The sequence below is a fragment of the Labrus mixtus genome, unplaced genomic scaffold (assembly GCF_963584025.1).
Source record: "Labrus mixtus unplaced genomic scaffold, fLabMix1.1 SCAFFOLD_189, whole genome shotgun sequence".
In the NCBI taxonomy this organism is placed as follows: domain Eukaryota; kingdom Metazoa; phylum Chordata; class Actinopteri; order Labriformes; family Labridae; genus Labrus; species Labrus mixtus.
Window position 1 is genome coordinate 5,001 of NW_026870278.1, and position 12,500 is coordinate 17,500.

The 12,500-nt window shown below is 41.4% G+C and overlaps 1 long non-coding RNA gene across 1 annotated transcript in view; it reads left to right on the forward strand.

Annotated features, from left to right (window-relative positions):
* Positions 1 to 9,444: 9,444 nt before the first annotated feature.
* Positions 9,445 to 12,500, forward strand: part of LOC132967213 (uncharacterized) — a 5,312-nt gene continuing 2,256 nt past the window's right edge. The window contains exons 1-2 of the long non-coding RNA XR_009670653.1: positions 9,445 to 9,655; positions 9,903 to 10,113. This is a non-coding gene — a long non-coding RNA (uncharacterized LOC132967213). The remainder of the gene's footprint in view (positions 9,656 to 9,902; positions 10,114 to 12,500) is intronic.

Genomic DNA, 12,500 nt, shown 5'->3' on the forward strand with positions numbered 1-12,500 from the left:
TAGTTCTCTTGTGATCTTGTAGTTCTCCTGTGATCTTGTAGTTCTCTTGTGATCTTGTAGTTCTCCTGTGATCTTGTAGTTCTCCTTTTATCTTGTAGTTCTCCTGTGATCTTGTAGTTCTCTTGTGATCTTGTAGTTCTCCTGTGATCTTCTAGTTCTCCTGTGATCTTGTAGTTTTCCTGTGATCTTGTAGTTCTCCTGTGATCTTGTAGTTCTCCTGTGATCTTGTAGTTTTCCTGTGATCTTGTAGTTCTCCTGTGATCTTGTAGTTTTCCTGTGATCTTGTAGTTCTCTTGTGATCTTGTAGTTCTCCTGTGATCTTTGAAGAGTTCCAGTCAGGATTTAGAGTCCACCATAGCACTGAGACTGCACTAGTTAGAGTTACAAACGATCTACTTCTAGCCTCAGACAGGGGACTTCTGTCTGTGCTCGTCTTGTTAGATCTTAGTGCTGCTTTTGACACCATTGACCATCGGATCCTGTTGTACAGACTGGAGCATTTGCTTGGAATTACAGGGACTGCTTTAAGTTGGTTTGAATCCTACTTATCAGACCGATCTCAGTTTGTACATGTTAATGATGAGTCCTCTATGCACACTAAAGTTTGCCGTGGAGTCCCACAAGGTTCAGTGCTTGGACCAATTCTTTTTACATTATATATGCTTCCTCTGGGAAATATTATGAGGAAACACTCCATACAGTTTCATTGTTATGCAGATGATACTCAGCTTTATGTATCAATGAAGCCCGATGGTACCAGTCAGTTATGTCAGCTAGAAACGTGCCTTAAGGACGTTAGGACCTGGATGACCAGAAATGTTTTGCTACTTAACTCAGACAAGACTGAAGTTATTGTGCTAGGCCCTAAGAACCTCAGAGAGACTTTTTCTAGTGATGTGACTGTCCTTAGTGACATCAGCCTGGCATCTAGCACCACTGTTAGGAATCTAGGAGTTATTTTTGATCAAGATATGTCTTTTAGCTCTCACATCAGTCAAGTTTCAAGAACAGCCTACTTTCACCTTCGTAATATATCCAAGATCAGGAATATCCTGTCGCAAAGTGATGCAGAAAAACTAGTTCATGCATTTGTTACCTCCAGACTGGATTATTGTAACTCTCTTTTGTCAGGGTGCTCTGGCAAATCTCTAAAGACTCTTCAACGGGTCCAGAATGCTGCAGCTCGTGTACTGACCAGAACCAGGAAATGGGACCACATTACTCCTGTCCTGGCTTCTCTGCACTGGCTCCCTATACAGTCTAGAATAGAATTCAAGATCCTTCTTCTCACCTACAAAGCTCTAAATGGCCAGGCACCATCTTACCTGAAGGAGCTACTAGTGCCGTACTGTCCCTCGAGAGCGTTGCGGTCCCGGAGTGCAGGCCTGCTGGTGGTACCTACAGTCTCCAAGTGTACTATGGGGGGTAAAGCCTTCAGTTATCGGGCTCCTCTCCTCTGGAACCGCCTTCCAGCCGGGGTCCGGGAGGCAGACACAGTCTGTATTTTTAAGATTAGACTTAAAACTTTCCTTTTTGATAAATCTTATAGTTAGGGCTGGTGCTGGTGTAGACCAGCTCTTAGTTATGCTGCTATAGGCTTAGACTACCGGGGGAACTGGCACACTGAGCTCCTCTCTCTCTCTCTCTCTCTCTCTCTCTCTCTCTCTCTCTCTCTGCATATACAGTACATCATATTACTGCATGTATCTATCTATAAATCTCAGTCACTAACCACCTACTTTCCTGGGAGCTCTTGAGCTCTCCAAGGCTCCTCATGATCGTCGGTTGACGGCTTGCCAGAACAACCCCCACCCCACCACTACCCCCTCCCCACTGGATCGTGGGTTGGCAGCCTGCCAGAACAACCCCCCCACACCCCCTCCCCTCCCCACCGGATTGCTGATGGACGGTCTACCTCCCCCCACCCCCTTGCTCTCTATCCCTCTTCCTGCATCTTATCCCATCTCTCCCCCTATCCCTTTCCAAGCCCGGCGCAGTCTAGGCCTGTGAAGACTGTTTCGTCATGAGCCGGGGATCCGGCCGAAGATTTCTGCCTTTTAATAAGGCAGTTTTTTCTTACCACTGTAACTTTTGCTGCTTTGCTAAAGTGTTCATGATGGATAGGCCGGATCTTTGTAACATAGCAATAAGTAAGGTCTTTTACCTGCTTTATGTAACATAACAATAAGTAAGGTCTTTTACCTGCTTTTTGTAACATAACAATGAGTACGGTCTTTTACCTGCTTTATGTAACATAGCAATGAGTAAGGTCTTTTTACCTGCTTTATGTAACATAACAATGAGTAAGGTCTTTTACCTGCTTTATATAACATAACAATAAGTAAGGTCTTTTACCTGCTTTATGTAACATAGCAATGAGTAAGGTCTTTTTACCTGCTCTTTTGTAATATTAACAGACAAAGAGTAAGGTATTTTACCTGCTTCTTGTAAAGTGTCTCGAGATAACACTTGTTATGAGTTGACGCTATACAAATAAAAATTGATTGATTGATTGATTGATAGTTCTCCTGTGATCTTGTAGTTCTGTGATCTTGTAGTTCTCTTGTGATCTTGTAGTTCTCCTGTGATCTTGTAGTTCTGTGATCTTGTAGTTCTGTGATCTTGTAGTTCTCTTGTGATCTTGTAGTTCTCCTGTGATCTTGTAGTTCTGTGATCTTGTAGTTCTCTTGTGATCTTGTAGTTCTCCTGTGATCTTGTAGTTCTGTGATCTTGTAGTTCTGTGATCTTGTAGTTCTCTTGTGATCTTGTAGTTCTGTGATCTTGTAGTTCTCCTGTGATCTTGTAGTTCTCTTGTGATCTTGTAGTTCTGTGATCTTGTAGTTCTCCTGTGATCTTGTAGTTCTCCTGTGATCTTGTAGTTCTCTTGTGATCTTGTAGTTCTCTTGTGATCTTGTAGTTCTGTGATCTTGTAGTTCTGTGATCTTGTAGTTCTCCTGTGATCTTGTTGTTCTCCTGTGATCTTGTTGTTCTCCTGTGATCTTGTAGTTCTTGTCCTACGTATCTGGAGACGGTTTCCCCCAAACGAGAAATATATTTTATTAATGCGAGCTCTTTTGGCCCCTCCCCTTTGGGACTCTGTTGACTGTTCTGTGAGAATGAAAAACATCAGGACCGTTTGTTGAACGAGTTGTGATTTGTCTCTTTAACGCCGTCGCTCATTAAACACACATTCACGCTCCATCATCCGTGCACTGACCTCCTGTTCTACAAGCAAACATGGAAAACGACAAATTTAAATAAAAGCTTCATTAAAGATTCCCTCTGCACGCCACCTGCTGCAGATGTGACGTTCAGGGCCCTCGTTAATGTGTCGCTGTAATGCTGAAATGAATAATGCTGAAATATTCTTCTGCACCATCTGGCAGGCTGCATCAGAAGCAGTGGGGAGAAGAGCTGATGGGAAACGCTCTGAGAGAAGAATGTAAGAACGCATCACATTAAAGTTTAGAACGACCTCGACAACTTCAACTGTCGCTCGCTTTGATGTCTGATGTGAGGACTGACAGGAGAACTCTCTTCAACCATTTATTACACATGTCAGGAGCTCTGTGATTTGAAGGCAGCAACACATTTCTGTTGAACTTTAAACTGTTGTATTTATTATCGTGCTGCAGGGAACGCCATCAGACTCCTTTAACCACCGCGGTGGACAGTAACTTCAGTTCTTAAATTAAAACGGCTCCTCCTTACCTAGACTCTCTGATCCAGGTCTACACTCCCCCCCCTCTCCCCCCCCCCCCCCCCCCCCCACTACGCTCTGCCAATGAAAGGCATCTGATCCAACCTTCACAACAGGGTCCTAAGTCTCTGACTAGACTCTTCTCCTCTGTCGCCCCCCGGTGGTGGAATGAACTTCCAAACTCCATGTGATCTGCAGAGTCCCTCTGCAACTTTAAGAAAAAGCTAAAGACCCAGCTCTTTATGAACACCTACGACCTTCATGATGATGATGATGATGACGATATATTATCTGCTCCGCCTCTGGTCACTTCCTGTCAGCACCGGTGTGTCTAAACAAACTTTTTAATACTTAAACTTCTGAGGTTTCAGCAACAGTACAGCAGCTCTCAGTAGCAGCTTACGCTTCCTTATGCAACATCCAGTGTTTCCATGGCAACGATTAAACATGTCCTGTCTGACACCTGCTGGACGTGTGTGTTTCTTTCTCTTTTAAATTTTAAATCATAAACAGTCTGTGAGTTAGCTCCACAGAAGCTGCTGAATATTTCACCTCTTTGACCTCTTTCAATCCATGGAGCCCGTGTGCAGTTTCATTGGTTACTAACTGAAGTAATACGTGTTGACATTCCCCCCCGCCCGTCCTCTAACTCTGGGTCTCGTGGGCTGACCGAGTCCTCCACCACAGACGCTCTGCACTCGTCCTGAGAGGCAGCAGTCACTCACAGCCTGCATGAATCATTTAGCTGTGGTGGGCTCTGTGGTCAGAGCGGACGCCGCATGGTGAAACCCCCAGTGGGCCGTCAGCAGACCGAGGAAGAACAGATCAGCTGTGACATCCAGGACAGGAATAAAAGAGCAGCTCTGTGCTGCGGTCTGAAACACCTGAAGAAGAACTGCAGCGACCTCTTCTCTCTCTGAACTAACAGAAACCTCCTTCACTGCAGAAACACTGATGTCTAAATATCACACTTCTAATCCTCCACATTCAGCAGACTGGTCCAGATTTTTCTAGATCCTTGCTTGTGTTGTTCTTACTCTCTGATGTACGTCGCTTTGGATAAAAGTGTCTGCTAAGTGAATTGTAGAATTGTAGATGCTCTGACGTGCTCGGCAGATTTTTTTATTTTCATTTTGCAGGATTCAGAACAAACTGTAAATATGTCAGTTGGTTTAGTTTCCTTCAGTTTTCCCTTAGTAGTCAGGGGTCAGGGGTCATGACCCATAGAGAAGAAACTACATCACAGCTGCTAAGTGAAATGTAGAATTGTAGTTGTAGAAACAACAACAACCAGAGAGAACAACACAAACTGTCACACAGACTGAAAACCGTCTCTGAATGTGTTTCTATGAGTGTGTTTCTATGAGTGTGTTTCTATGAGTGTGTTTCTCTGAGTGTGTTTCTATGAGTGTGTTTCTCTGAATGTGTTTCTATGAATGTGTTTGTATGAGTGTGTTTGTATGAGTGTGTTTCTATGAGTGTGTTTCTATGAGTGTGTTTCTCTGAATGTGTTTCTATGAATGTGTTTCTATGAGTGTGTTTGTATGAGTGTGTTTCTATGAATGTGTTTCTATGAGTGTGTTTCTCTGAATGTGTTTCTATGAATGTGTTTCTATGAGTGTGTTTGTATGAGTGTGTTTCTATGAATGTGTTTCTATGAGTGTGTTTCTCTGAATGTGTTTCTATGAATGTGTTTCTATGAGTGTGTTTGTATGAGTGTGTTTCTATGAGTGTGTTTCTATGAGTGTGTTTCTCTGAATGTGTTTCTATGAATGTGTTTCTATGAGTGTGTTTGTATGAGTGTGTTTCTATGAATGTGTTTCTATGAATGTGTTTCTATGAGTGTGTTTCTATGAATGTGTTTCTATGAGTGTGTTTCTATGAGTGTGTTTCTATGAATGTGTTTCTATGAATGTGTTTCTATGAGTGTGTTTCTATGAGTGTGTTTCTATGAGTGTGTTTCTATGAGTGTTTTTCTATGAATGTGTTTCTATGAGTGTGTTTCTATGAATGTGTTTCTATGAGTGTGTTTCTATGAGTGTGTTTCTCTGAGTGTGTTTCTATGAGTGTGTTTCTATGAGTGTGTTTCTATGACTGTGTTTCTCTGAGTGTGTTTCTATGAGTGTTTCTATGAGTGTGTTTCTATGAATGTGTTTCTATGAATGTGTTTCTATGAGTGTGTTTCTATGAGTGTGTTTCTATGAGTGTGTTTCTATGAGTGTGTTTCTCTGAGTGTGTTTCTATGAATGTGTTTCTATGAGTGTGTTTCTATGAATGTGTTTCTCTGAGTGTGTTTCTATGAGTGTGTTTCTATGAGTGTGTTTCTATGAGTGTGTTTCTATGAGTGTGTTTCTATGAATGTGTTTCTCTGAGTGTGTTTCTCTGAGTGTGTTTCTATGAATGTGTTTCTATGAGCGTGTTTCTATGAGCGTGTTTCTATGAGTGTGTTTCTATGAGTGTGTTTCTATGAGTGTGTTTCTCTGAATGTGTTTGTATGAATGTGTTTCTATGAGTGTGTTTCTATGAGCGTGTTTCTATGAGTGTGTTTCTATGAGTGTGTTTCTATGAGTGTGTTTCTCTGAATGTGTTTGTATGAATGTGTTTCTATGAATGTGTTTCTATGAGCGTGTTTCTATGAGCGTGTTTCTATGAGCGTGTTTCTATGAGTGTGTTTCTATGAGTGTGTTTCTCTGAATGTGTTTCTATGAATGTGTTTCTATGAGTGTGTTTCTATGAGTGTGTTTCTATGAATGTGTTTCTATGAATGTGTTTCTATGAGTGTGTTTCTATGAGTGTGTTTCTATGAATGTGTTTCTATGAGTGTGTTTCTATGAATGTGTTTCTCTGAGTGTGTTTCTATGAATGTGTTTCTATGAGTGTGTTTCTATGAATGTGTTTCTCTGAGTGTGTTTCTATGAGTGTGTTTCTATGAGTGTGTTTCTATGAATGTGTTTCTATGAATGTGTTTCTATGAGTGTGTTTCTATGAATGTGTTTCTATGAATGTGTTTCTATGAGTGTGTTTCTATGAATGTGTTTCTCTGAGTGTGTTTCTATGAATGTGTTTCTATGAGTGTGTTTCTATGAGTGTGTTTCTATGAGTGTGTTTCTCTGAATGTGTTTGTATGAATGTGTTTGTATGAGTGTGTTTCTATGAGTGTGTTTCTATGAGTGTGTTTCTATGAATGTGTTTCTATGAGTGTGTTTCTATGAGTGTGTTTCTATGAATGTGTTTCTATGAATGTGTTTCTATGAGTGTGTTTCTATGAATGTGTTTCTCTGAGTGTGTTTCTATGAATGTGTTTCTATGAGTGTGTTTCTATGAGTGTGTTTCTATGAGTGTGTTTCTCTGAATGTGTTTGTATGAATGTGTTTGTATGAGTGTGTTTCTATGAGTGTGTTTCTATGAGTGTGTTTCTCTGAATGTGTTTCTCTGAATGTGTTTCTCTGAGTGTGTTTCTATGAGTGTGTTTCTATGAGTGTGTTTCTATGAGTGTGTTTCTATGAGTGTGTTTCTCTGAATGTGTTTCTATGAATGTGTTTCTATGAGTGTGTTTCTATGAGTGTGTTTCTATGAGTGTGTTTCTCTGAATGTGTTTCTATGAATGTGTTTGTATGAGTGTGTTTCTATGAATGTGTTTCTATGAGTGTGTTTCTATGAGTGTGTTTCTATGAGTGTGTTTCTCTGAGTGTGTTTCTATGAGTGTGTTTCTATGAGTGTGTTTCTATGAATGTGTTTCTATGAGTGTGTTTCTATGAGTGTGTTTCTCTGAATGTGTTTGTATGAATGTGTTTGTATGAGTGTGTTTCTATGAGTGTGTTTCTATGAGTGTGTTTCTATGAATGTGTTTCTATGAGTGTGTTTCTATGAATGTGTTTCTATGAATGTGTTTCTATGAGTGTGTTCCTATGAATGTGTTTCTATGAGTGTGTTTCTATGAGTGTGTTTCTATGAGTGTGTTTCTATGAGTGTGTTTCTATGAATGTGTTTCTATGAGTGTGTTTCTATGAATGTGTTTCTATGAGTGTGTTTCTATGAGTGTGTTTCTATGAGTGTGTTTCTATGAGTGTGTTTCTATGAATGTGTTTCTATGAGTGTGTTTCTATGAGTGTGTTTCTATGAGTGTGTTTCTATGAGTGTGTTTCTATGAATGTGTTTCTCTGAATGTGTTTCTATGAGTGTGTTTCTATGAGTGTGTTTCTATGAATGTGTTTCTCTGAGTGTGTTTCTATGAGTGTGTTTCTATGAGTGTGTTTCTATGAGAGTGTTTCTATGAGTGTGTTTCTATGAATGTGTTTCTATGAATGTGTTTGTATGAATGTGTTTCTATGAATGTGTTTCTATGAGTGTGTTTCTATGAATGTGTTTCTATGAGTGTGTTTCTATGAATGTGTTTCTCTGAATGTGTTTCTATGAATGTGTTTGTATGAATGTGTTTCTATGAATGTGTTTCTATGAGTGTGTTTCTATGAATGTGTTTCTATGAATGTGTTTCTATGAGTGTGTTTCTCTGAATGTGTTTCTATGAATGTGTTTCTATGAGTGTGTTTGTATGAGTGTGTTTCTATGAGTGTGTTTCTATGAGTGTGTTTCTCTGAATGTGTTTCTATGAATGTGTTTCTATGAGTGTGTTTGTATGAGTGTGTTTCTATGAATGTGTTTGTATGAGTGTGTTTCTATGAGTGTGTTTCTATGAGTGTGTTTGTATGAGTGTGTTTCTCTGAGTGTGTTTCTATGAATGTGTTTCTATGAGTGTGTTTCTATGAGTGTGTTTCTATGAATGTGTTTCTATGAATGTTTTTCTATGAGTTTAGTTTTTCTGTTTGTCTGAGACGAAGAAGTTGAGAAAAGTGAAACAAACAAAGCTTGAACTTTACTTCTCTGTGGGCCCCGCAGCCCGACGGGCCCCGCAGCCCGACGGGCCCCGCAGCCCGACGGGCTCCGCAGCCCATCCTCAGAGTCTCTAACGGGAGGATTCTTCACTGGGCGGCGTGGGCGACTCGATTGGAGACGGTTTTAATCTTGAAATAGCCAAATGTTCACCCTGAAGCTGAAATCTAAAAACACACTGAGTGAGGACGAGCTGCTGCAGGAGGAAGTGACCACACGCACGCACGCACACACACACACACACACACACACACACACACACACACAGACACACACACAGACACACACAGACACACACACACACACACACACACACACCAGGAACACACACAGACACACACACACACACACACCAGGAACACACACAGACACACACACACACACACACACACACACACACACACACACACACACACACACACACACAGACACACACACACACACACAGACACACACACACACACACACACACACACACACACACACACACATACACACACACACACACACACACACACCAGGAACACACACAGACACACACACACACACACACACACACAGACACACACACACACACACACAGACACACACACACACACACACACACACACACACACACACCAGGAACACACACATACACACACACACACACACACACACACACACACAGACACACACAGACACACACACACACACACACACACACAGACACACACAGACACACACACACACACACACACACACACACACACACACACACACACAGACACACACACACACACAGACACACACACACACACACACACCAGAAACACACACACACACACACACAGACACACACACACACACACAGAGACACACACACACACACACACACACACACAGACACACACACAGACACACACACACACACACACAGACACACACACACACACACACACACACACACACAGACACACACACACACACGCACACACACACACACACACACACACACACACACACACACACACACACCAGGAACACAAACAGACTTCAACACGTTCACAGACAAACAACTAAAGAGTAGAGACGGCGTGGGAAAGAGGAAACAGGAAGTGATCTGTTTGAACACACCTGTTACCTGAGCAGCTTCTGCTCAAAGTGGAAAGTTCTCAAAGTTCTCCTTTGTCTTATTCCACGTTTCATGATGCTGCTAATATTTTAGCGCACAGCGTGGTTTAACAGGGTACTCGTTCTAAAACGAGGGTGAACCTTGTGTTGTCTTTTACCCGTGGACGTGGAGTTGATGTACTTCCTGTTGGACAGGAAGGTGACAAACACCTTTAGCTGTGCTAGCGGTTAGCTTGTGCTAGCATGTGTTAGCTTGCAGTGTAGCTACAAGCAGTAAACGTACACACTACTTCCTGCAGGGGGCGGGGCTTCTGGGGGCGATGTGCCCAGGAGGAGGGGCCATGTTTCTACTGACTCCTCCTTTAAGAAGTTAAAATGATGAAAATGAAAGATTGTTGTCATTTTCTGTTGTTGAGAAAGCAAGATGGCTGCAGAGGACGTGGGTGGTTTGTTGGGCTCCACTCCAGTCCTCCTGCACTTGTCATTTTTTAATGTATTATTGCGCTTTTTCCTGGAACTTTTTAACTGTAAAGGAAAATATCCGAAGGAAAACTTTAAGCAACGAAAAAATCAGAAATTTTGACCGAGGAAAGGTCTGATTGTTGTTCTCCTGCTGTTTGATCCTGATGGTTTTAATTGGACACTGCTTGCAACACAAGGAAAATCACACCGAATCGAGCTTAACATGGTCGGCTAATCATGTTGACCAAACAAAACTTTATTATTTTGGACATGGACATCTCACCCTGTACTCCGCCTGTTTACTAAAGGGACAGGTTAAATATGCAAAAACAAAAAACACCAAACAACTTTCAACACGGCACAGCAAGGGACGCGTGCAAAGTCTTATCTTGGTTCTACTACTCCTGGCCGGCGACATACATCTTAATCCCGGACCACCAGTTGTTGGAAAATCATGCGACTCGGATGCAGGACAAGTGCCCTATATCCTGCCAACCAAGGTTCAGCATGTCCGGCGGAGTACCGCGAGAACAGCGGCGGAGGAAGCGCTAGGTGTTTTCGGAGATGAGGCGCTGCTGGTAATGAGGCAGGACCCGCGCCAGGAGCCAGAGGCTTTGTCTGATCACCTGGAAACCCATGAACTTTGTAGCCCAAGTGCAGCCGAGTGCAACATCACTGGTGAGTCTGTTCGATCTGGATCTGACACACACAAACCGCGTCGGCGCAGACACGTCGGCACAGACGCATACACAAACAAACTGTCAGAGCCGAAAGCAGGGGCTAAAACAAAACACGCCACTGTCAGTCCCGTAGATTGTAGTGAATTGCCGGACCCGCCATCCAGCGCTGAAACGGAACCCAATTATGCATGTGGATTAGACACGGACAAATACAAACTGTCGGAACCGAAAGCCGTATCTGTGTCAGTGTGCACCGCCAAGGGAACTGCTGAAGCACGTCAGCAAACGGGCTTTGGAAAGTCTGTGTGCCGCGCAGGGCAAAAGCAAAAACAATTGCTGTTCTTTCAGACAGTAAACCATGCCAAAGTGTTATGGAATTTAAAATCTAAACCTAAAGGCATTCTTGGTGGGCATTTAAACATCTGAAGTTTAGTTCCAAAAATAGATCAGATTCACTCTTTGTTATCAGAATCAAACTTGGACTATCTTTGCCTTACTGAAACATGGCTGCATAGCAATATACCAACTAACATGATTGATGTCCCCGGTTATGCATGCTATAGAATGGACAGACACTTAGGTAGGGGTTGAGTACTGCTATTTATTAAAGATAGGTTTAAATGCAAACAAATACAATTAGAAACTCCTCTTGAATGTTTAGCTCTTAATGTTATTCTTTCACCTCAAATGAATTTTAATATAATTGTTCTGTATAACCCACCGCCATCTAGTGTTTCCTTTTACAATGAACTTCAGGATGTATTGAAGAGGTTAGATACTTGCAAAGAAACAATTCTCTATGGTGACTTCAACATTAACTGGTTAGACAAAGACAGCAAAAACAAATTAAAAGTCATTATGTCAAAGTTTAACCTTAAGCAAGTAATTAAGGGGCCTACAAGAATCACGAGCACCACTAGAACTCTGATTGATATGGTATTTACCAACAAAACTGATCGGATAACAAAAACGTATAATTTAATAACTGGTCTGTCTGACCATAACATGACTCTCACAGTCAGGAAATTGACATAAAGGCGTATTCAATATTTTGGTAACAGTAATCCTGACCCGGTAAAGGTGGTCATTCCTAAATCCAAAACTGCACAATTTGAAAATGACCTTAGGAATATTAGTTGGGATCAAATATCAGAAATGGATAATCTGGATCCATGCTGTGACTCCATGACTACAGCTCTAATGACACTATATTCAAAATACTTAAAAAAAATAAAATGTAAAGAAAAGAAGGCATCTCCACCATGGTTAAATAATGACATGCGTAAACTCATAAAAAAACGAGATCTTGCTTTAAAAACATCACTATCTTCTAAACTTACCACCGACCATCTTCTTTACAAGAGTCTAAGGAACAAAGTAGTCCTGGAGTTACGCAAAGCAAAATCTTCATATTACACACAACTTATAGGAAATGCCAAAGGCAATAGCAAATCCCTTTGGAAGCACTTAAACAACTTAACCAATAAATCACATGGCCAAAAAGGAATCAAAGAAGTAAAAACTAATGGAAAAGTCATCACTGACAAGTCCACAATGGCCCATGAATTTAATAAATATTTTATTAAATCAGTTGAGGAATTAACACAAAATTTTGACTGTTCAACAATCACAAATAACACAGAGTCTATAACATC